The following is an 8,956-nucleotide window of genomic DNA, read 5'->3' on the forward strand; positions in this document are numbered from 1 at the left end:
TTTGGCAAAGGTAATAAAAATGAAAATAAATGACTGTTGTCAGAGTTCTTTGTGAGGACTCAAAAGGAGATTGTTCAATAGCATTGCAGCATGATCCAGCCAAAATATATTTTGGCCAAATAAAGCATAGACTGTTCACAATTCAGCCTGCCTTGAAATCCTTCATAATCATTTAAAACTTACCAAGAAGCGCACTGTTTTAAACGATGTTGAAATGAGCTCCAAGCAGAGAGGGCAGAGCACGTGAAGGTCCTCTTGTTTGATTTGGCTTGGACCTTTGGGATAAACAGTCTTCCCCTGATTTTGTATGGTAATAGTCATCAAATTTTCAAAGCATTTGAAGCCATAAATAATAAGGAAGTAGGCTCAAAAATGGAAATGGAACTGAAGGTTGAATTTGAATAATTTCAGAAGTGAATTGCTCAACAGAATTGCTGTGGCAAGTTTTAATCAAATGTGAAATTGAAATGTTTCCTTCAATGAAGTGCTCAATGCAACCGAGGCAGTAAGAGCTTTAGGTGACTGTTGAACTGAATTATTTTTCTGAAAGGAAATGTTAAACACAGTTGTCAAGGCAAAAAGTTGAGGTGGTTGGACAAGGACACGAGGCTACGCATCACCAGTGATTCTCAAGCATCCCACCTGCCTGCCAGGTGATGCATCTCCAAGTCCTGAGGAGCAGCTGTACTACCACCAGCACAATGCCATGTCTCTGGGCACCACAAGAGACATGCATTCAACTACACACTCCAGACAAGCCACTCAAGATAGGCAACAAATTTTAAAAAAAGAAAAAAAAAGTACGCAGCCATTATGAGCCAGTCAGTTCTCAGTTCCTGTCCTCTTTAGAATGCATTCAAGGAGGCCAAACCAAGCGCATGATTTTTGTTAGGGCCTTTGATAAAGATCTCTTATGTGCCTTGGAGAATTATGCAAAGGAAACAAAGGCGCAATACAGTAACCGACTTGCTCCTTTCCTCCCTGTTACACAGTACTTGCTGGAGTGGTCTCATAGTTAGCATCATAATAAAGCTTTTAATTGACTTAAATAAGGATACGAGAAAAAAACCCGAGGAGTGTCCAGGGGGATGGTTTTGTGTTTGGCTGAACCTGATGCAGCGGTTGTGCTCTGTTCATCAGCGGTGAATACATGGCTGAAGAACAGGGGCTCGCTGCTAATTGGCAATGTTCGTCTGTTGGTGGCTATGGTCCTTCAAGGACCCAGCAGCCTCCCATTGGTATTCACTCCAGGCACTGCTTGGCACTCAAAATAGTGACGCCACACCATTAGATAGAAGGACCCAGGACCCTTCCATTTCCTTAACAAGTGGGACTTTCTCTCTGTGCTGAGCCAGACTTGACCCCCCTCCACCACATGTCAAACGTCCTAGGAGCACATCTTTTGCAGGAGAGATGACTCTGGAAATATTTTCAGACTGCAGACCAAAACGGCATTGACACACAGGGATTGGTTCTGCAGTTTTAAAGGCAGTTGCGTAATCAGTTGGAGAATCACTCTGTTACACAGTGTTCATGATTTTTATCACTGTAATTGATTTAATCTGTTTTGATCTATAATTGGAAACACAGCAGTGCCAGAGATATGGCAGCCCTTTGAATGCTTTGGGTCTGTGATCAATCTTTTATATCAAAGCAGTCAAAACACTCAGATTTCAGTTAATTATTGATATTATTCGTTTTATCTTATCAGTTTAATTGCACTGAGATGTTGTCAGCGTTCAAAAATCAAAACGGCTCAGCATATCAGTGACATGGTACTACGCTACATACTTAATTGGAATTGCACATCTAATAGATTAACAGATATAGTGTAAATTAAGTGCCAAAATTGAGCAACAAAAATAACAACAATAAAAACCAATAAGAAAAAAGAGCTTAGATTGATGGAAACAGCTCTCAACACCATTCCATAAATGACTATTAAGAAATTGTATAATTAAGAGCAGAAAATTGAAATTCATTGGAACTGACGGGGTCTGGCAGACCATGAAATTTGCTCTAAATTTTTCTTCCCTGTTAAACGTGTAAAGAATGTCTGCATTGTCCCACCAAAACCAATGGCATCATTCCTGTTGTTCAATCAACACCCAGCCGTAAAACACAATTTATGTTTTTTTTTTTTATTGTGACCTTGTACACTTCAATCAAAAGTGCCAAGACCCCTTTAATGATTACATACAAAGGACACAACTCTTATTGCTTTATTGACACTGAATGAATATATATATATAAAACTTGGTGGCACGGTGGTGTAGTGGTTAGCGTGGTCGCCTCACAGCAAGAAGGTCCTGGGTTCGAGCCCCGGAGTAATTCAACCTTGGAGGTCATCCCGGGTCATCCTCTGTGTGGAGTGTGCATGTTTTCCCTGTGTCTGTGTGGGTTTCCTCCGGGTACTCCAGTTTCCTCCCATAGTCCAAAATCGGACTTACTAAAGTGTGTATGTGTGTGTGTGTGTGTGTGTGTGTGTGTGTGTGTGTGTGTGTGTGTGTGTGTGTGTGTGTGTGTGTGTGTGTGTGTGTGTGTGTGTGTGTGTGTGTTGGCCCTGTGATGGACTAGAGGCCTATCCAGGATGTCTCCCCATCTGCCGCCCAGTGAGACTGCTGGGATAGGCTCCAGCATCCCCTCGACCTTTAGAGCAGGATAAGCGGTTTGGATAATGGATGGATGGATGGGTGGATGGATATACAACTTTGTGGCTACATACCTGTTTGAACAGTTATCACTCAAAAGAGTTTTGCAGCTCCGGTAGCCATGAATGCAGTGCAAAAAGATGAACTGTACCGACACCTATGGTGAAACTAGGACTGTGTTGCAGAAAAGAATCACTGAATACAGAGTATAAAAAAACTTTTAAAGTTAGAAATTAAAATTGGATAAACATAGTCACTATGATACCAGTGAAATAATATTTAAGTAAAGAATGTGCCCATATCCTTACCAAATCAGTTTGTGTGCTGTCATGGTGTCGTCTGAATCAGTCGGATTTATTGTCAGATCCTCAGCACCAGCATTTCTCCTGATCACATTATTAGTAGGAGAACTACTTTTTTAAATATATATATAAAAATCAATGCACAGGGCACTGATTATAATGTGTATTGAAGTAAAAAAAAAATCAAATCAAAACTCAACTACCTTATAATGCCTGATAGTAACGACTTCATACAGATGGCTGCTACACTGAAGATGTAAAACGCCAGTTATGCACACAGTATTGAGACCCTACCCTTTTGCCCTGTCAGTCCTCATGTGCCCTCTGAATGGAATTTTGAAAATCCATATTTTGTGTAAAGAATGGTTGCTTTCATCGTTTAATAAAAGGTGCAAACAAATACCGTTCTATAATATGGATGACAGGCTGCTTGACTGATAAAAAGTACCCCACACAAACACAGAACACTTCAAAAAGTGTTTTCAACCAAAACCAAACTTGCTTAAAGTGGCTTTCATTTTAATTTAAAACGTTTATATTTGGCAAACTCTTTCTACACTGCAACAGATATCAAGTAAGTAGATGCATTGAGAAATAAACCAACCTGGTGTCTGTGGACGCCCTGGGTGCTGTAAACTGAGACAGAAGTGTTTCTTTGTGCCTGCTTCTTATCAGCCAATCAGGAGAGTGTTTTGCAAGCCGGCTTCTCAGTTTGGTTCTCACTTGCTGTCAGTCAAATAGACATGAAGCAGAATAAACTGGGACTTGTAATTCCCGCAAATGAAACAAATAAAGGCTAAGTCTGTGAATGTTCTCATTCATCCAGGTCATGGTTATCCAAAGGAGTTGAATCAAGTGCAGCTGGACTTGGTATATATCCGTGAAGACATTTCGCCTCTCATCCAAGAGGCTTCATCAGTTCGTGCCTTTCTGACTAGACAAAGCTAGTCTGACTGGCTGGTGATGAGACTCGGAATTTATCCTCTTTGGAGTCGTCCTCATCGTCTTCACGAATATATACCAAGTCCAGCTGCACTTGATTCAACCCCTTTGGAAAATAAAGGCTATCACGTTTCAAGCATGGGAAATACAAAGTGTGACGTGGTGCATGGGAGAGGCCCAAATTACGTGAGTCTCACACTCAGACTCACACTCAATGCGTAAGGGTCGGCAGCCCTGTAATCACTTGTTTTGAAAGGAATAGTGAACAAATGTTGTGATGTTATGGGACAATGGGTGTTTGTAAGAACAGTGGCAGTTTTAGCGAGTTTTACCTGAAGTGGCAACAGGGTGACATGCGGTTCCAGCTGGGGGGACAGAGGTTATCTCCCCCAAACAAATCTGAATTTCAGAGACTTCATTTCCTGCACTCTGGTGTTTTGTTTTGTGTTTTTTGTTTTGCTTTTTTTTTGCTTTTTTTAATGCATGTGAATCACATAATAATGAGGCAATGTAAAATCAACTTCTTAAAATAAGTTTAAGCAGCTATCAAAGATAATATTTATATATTTTGTCACACATGCAATAAAGACTCGCAATTATAGTTTTGTTTTTGTTTTTGTTTTGCTGAAACGTTTTTATCGAGTCTTTTTATAGAGTTTTTCATTGTCCCCTATGAGAATGCTGTCTGCAGCAGCATCACAGGAAAATACAAAATACACATCATAGTAAAAATACACTATACAAGTCACAAATATACAGATTCAATATACGGTCTAATATGCACAAGAAAAAAAAGAAATACACAGCAAGTATATACAATAATACAGCAACATTCAAACCCTCCCATCCCCTCACCCCCCTCTACACCCCCATTAACCCTGCCCCCATCACCATCCCTCTCACACACACAGAGAAATAAAGCACTGAATTGCATATATTTCTAACATCATATGCTCTTCTATCTTTGTTTTTTGGCTATGGCTATGCCACTTTTCTGCTTCCTTTACATTTTTTTGCTTCAAATGTCTGCTGCTCTGTATTCAAGATGAAAAACAAGCATGGAACCATCCAGACCCACGGCGCACCTGTGCTGTGTGTGAGTAGCTGCGAGCGTGTCCTACTAAACGCCCCCTCTCAGGTCGTCTATGAGTGAGGGAGTGAGGGACCACAACTTGTGACGCATAGCCCACAGCGGCAGTTGAGCGCACGCGCTGTGGGAATAGTTTGTAGGTTAAAGCCATGCCATACGTTGCAGTGGGTACATGATTCATGAGAGAAGCTGGCAGGCTGGGAGCTGTAGCTAGGCTATGAGAAGGCTATGAATAGTCAGCCATCGCTGCTGCAGATTTCATGATACCTATTTTAACACACAGGGCTGCAAACTCTCACGCATTGAGCGTAAGACACATGCAGTTGAGTACTATCACGCATATTTCACACCGTAAAATGCTTGCAAAAAAACCATTTTAAAACATAGAGCAACGAGAAACGAATGAAAACGTCTTACCTGACACTTAGCGCCAGAGGGCGCAGCATCAGTGGACTACGGACAGCCAATAGGCATGCCAGGATTGAGATGAGACGAAATAGCAGTGACATCGATTGGTGGGTTTTCTTGGGTCGGGTGGCAGGCGCAACCATTTTTTTTCTTTGTTTATTCAGGGGGCAAAGTGAATTTTAAACTGGTAAGTAAAGATGTTTACACCTACTACGGAGAAATATCATGAACTTTCCGCACCATCCATCCATCTGAACCACTTATCCTGCTCTCAGGGTCGAGGGGATCCCAGCATTCATTGGGCGGCAGGCAGGGAGGCACCCTGGACAGGCCGCCAGGCCATAACACACACGCACACGCACATTAATACCTAGGGGCAATTTAGTACGGCCAATTCCCCTGACATGCATGTCTTTGGACTGCGGGAGGAAACTGGAGCACCCGGGGGAAACCCACGCAGACACGGGCAGAACATGCAAACTCCACACAGAGGACGACGACCCCCAAGGCTGGACGACCCCGGGGCTCGAACCCAAGACCTTCTTGCTGTTAGGCGACCGAGTTAACTACTGCGCCACCGTGCCACCCCCTTTCAGCACCAATTCTTTTTTAATATTGTAGCGAATTCGGGGAGCAGTCCGGGACCGCCACAGCCGGGACGCGAACCCGTGGCTCCTGCTCCGCAAGCGACAACGTTAACCAGTGGACTAAAGGGTCCGACCCGTTAGTCAAGGACCAACGTGTCTACTTATCCATGCACGTTATAATACCCCCCCTCCTTCGGGAAGCGTGTCCCCGCGCTTCAGCATATCAGCTCCCTCACGCCTCTGGGCGCACGTGCTTCCGATGACCTCACGGTCTCACCATCACACTTCTGACACCAATGTAGCGAATTAGGGGGGCAGCCCGGGAACCGCAACAGTAGGGACGCGAACCCGTGGCTCCCACACCGCAAGCGACAACGTTAACCAGTCGACTAAAGGGTCCGACCCGTTAGCCAAGGACTAACATGTCTACTTATCCATGCACGTTACAATATACAGCAATGGGGTAATACACAAAGCCTTAAACCTTTTCACTCAGGCACCAGCTTTTCACGAACAAGACTAGACCCCTATCTTTTCACTAGCGAGTCAAGTCTCAAGTTCTGAAACGCACATTTTCATTCGCATTTCACATTCAGGAACACAACATGAAGTGTCTGTTCCAAAGGATGATGTTTTCACGGAAAGATTTTTTCCCCCCACTTGCTGGTTTTTGTATGCATGTTATTCACCTCAGGAATCACTGAAATTTGAGCGTGATCTGTCGTAAATAACAGTATTTGTTGCGTGAATCTGGACGTGTGATTGGTCGATTTTCTTTATGTTCAGACAGAGGTGCTTCGATTGGCCAGTTTTGCATGACACCAATTGGTCTTATGTTGTCAGTACCGCCCCCTAGCGTTTCAAATTGTCCTATTATAAAACGACAGAGTGCACTGACTGCACTATAATTTAAACTGTCTCTGGTAACGTATCTCCAATCTTTTGTTGAGATTTTGCAGGGAGTTCAAAACTGAGAAGCATTTATAATCATAACACGTATATTAGTATCTATTTTCTTACTGATTGTCACATTTGTTTATGGCAATCATATAGAGGCATTGTGGAGTTAGAAAACAACGAGACAGGAGACGTGAGAGTAGACGTAGTCGAGGTAGTTTACTAGCTCCAACTTAGCATGTCATACGTTCGACAACGACACTGAACTGTGAACCGGAAGCGGAAGTGCATTATCTGACCCCTCGCCTCTTCCCTTAAAGGTACACCGTCCTCTTAGGTGAATGTCTCTCGTTATATAGATGTGGGTCACCACACAGGCCCCCCCAGAATTCACCTACAAAAAACAATGCAAAACAGCAAAAGTGCAAGTCATGAACATAAAAATAGATTCTACAACAGAACAGTCAATGACATAGTGCAAAGTCACGGGGAAAACAGGTGACGAGTCGGGGGGCGGACCCTGCGGCCATAACGGCTGCGCTTCACAGGAGGGGAAACAGATGGGGCCGAAACCCGGGCCATAGGCGGGGCCGAAGCAGGAACAGAGGCAGGTGCCGGGGCCAACCTAGGAGGGCGCCCCCGCCGCGGGGGTAGGGCCAATTGTATTGGCTCCCCAATGTCCAAGTGAGCGGGCTTGAGACGGTCTATAGCGACCCACTCCGGCCTGCCCCCCATGTCCACCACAAAGTTCTTATCCCCCGCCTCCAGGACGCGGAAGGGCCCGTCGTATGGGGGCTGCAGCGGGGATCGATGGCTGTCGTGCCTAATGAAGACGTACCTGGCCGATGGCAGATCCTTGGGGACGTAGGACCGGGGGAGGCAGTGTTGAGACATCGGAACGGGAGCGAAGGCACCGGCAGCGCTCTGGAACGCACTGAGGTGAGAGGCGGCCGACCAGGGAGCCATAGCATCCGGAAGAAACTCCCCCGGAACCCGCAGGGGCTGGCCATACACCAGCTCAGCGGAGGAGGTCTGGAGGTCTTCCTTCGGGGCCGAACGCAGGCCGAGCATGACCCACGGGAGCCGGTCCATCCAGTCGCAGCCAGTGAGGCTTGCCCGCAGAGCGGCTTTCATGTCCCAATGGAACCGCTCACAAAGTCCGTTGCTCTGCGGGTTGTACGCCGTAGTGCGGTGGATCTTCACCCCCAGGTGCTCAGCGACCGCCGTCCAGAGCTCCGAGGTAAACTGGGAGCCCCGGTCGCTCGTGATGTCACCAGGCGTGCCAAAACGGGCCACCCAGCAGCCGATGAACGCCCGTGCTACCTCTGCTGCCGTCGTGGAGGACAAGGGAATAGCCTCTGGCCACCTGGTGGCCCTGTCCACAATAGTGAGGAGGAACGTATAACCACGGGAGGGGGGCATACAGGGGGCGCATGATGTGGGCGGCACGGGGCAGGAAACGGTTATAAAAGTTCACCATGCCCAGGAATTCCTGCAGCGACTGTACAGTGCGGGGGCCGGGGAACATAGTGACAGCCTCAACCCTGGCAGGGAGGGGAACGGCCCCCTGTGGAGTGATGTGGTGCCCGAGGAAGGTGATGGACGACTCCCCAAACTGACACTTAGCTGGGTTGATGATGAGGCCGTGTTCGCTGAGCCTGTCGAACAGCTGTCTGAGGTGCGTCATGTGTTCCTCCGCCGACGCGCTGGCCACGAGGATGTCGTCTAAGTACACAAACAAAAATGGCATGTCGCGGAGCACAGAATCCATAAGGCGCTGAAACGTCTGCGCCGCCCCTTTAAGGCCAAAAGGCATACGTAAGAACTCAAAGAGCCCAAAGGGTGTGATGACAGCCGTTTTTGGGACATCCAGTGGGTGGACCGGCACTTGGTGATACCCCCGCACTAAGTCGATTTTGGAATAGATGGCAGCGCCCGCCAGGTGGGTAGAGAAATCTTGTATGTGCGGTATGGGGTACCGGTCGGGGGTCGTGGCATTGTTTAGGCGACGGTAGTCCCCACACGGGCGCCAACCCCCATCGGCCTTAGTAACCATGTGAAGAGGGGAAGCCCACGGGC

The 8,956-nt window shown here is 46.3% G+C and overlaps 1 pseudogene; it reads left to right on the forward strand.

Annotated features, from left to right (window-relative positions):
* LOC130112075 (uncharacterized) overlaps nt 1–5,048 on the forward strand; it is a 45,917-nt pseudogene extending 40,869 nt beyond the window's left edge.
* Nucleotides 5,049–8,956: the final 3,908 nt, after the last annotated feature.

This window comes from Lampris incognitus, chromosome 4, assembly GCF_029633865.1.
Source record: "Lampris incognitus isolate fLamInc1 chromosome 4, fLamInc1.hap2, whole genome shotgun sequence".
Lineage (NCBI taxonomy): Eukaryota > Metazoa > Chordata > Actinopteri > Lampriformes > Lampridae > Lampris > Lampris incognitus.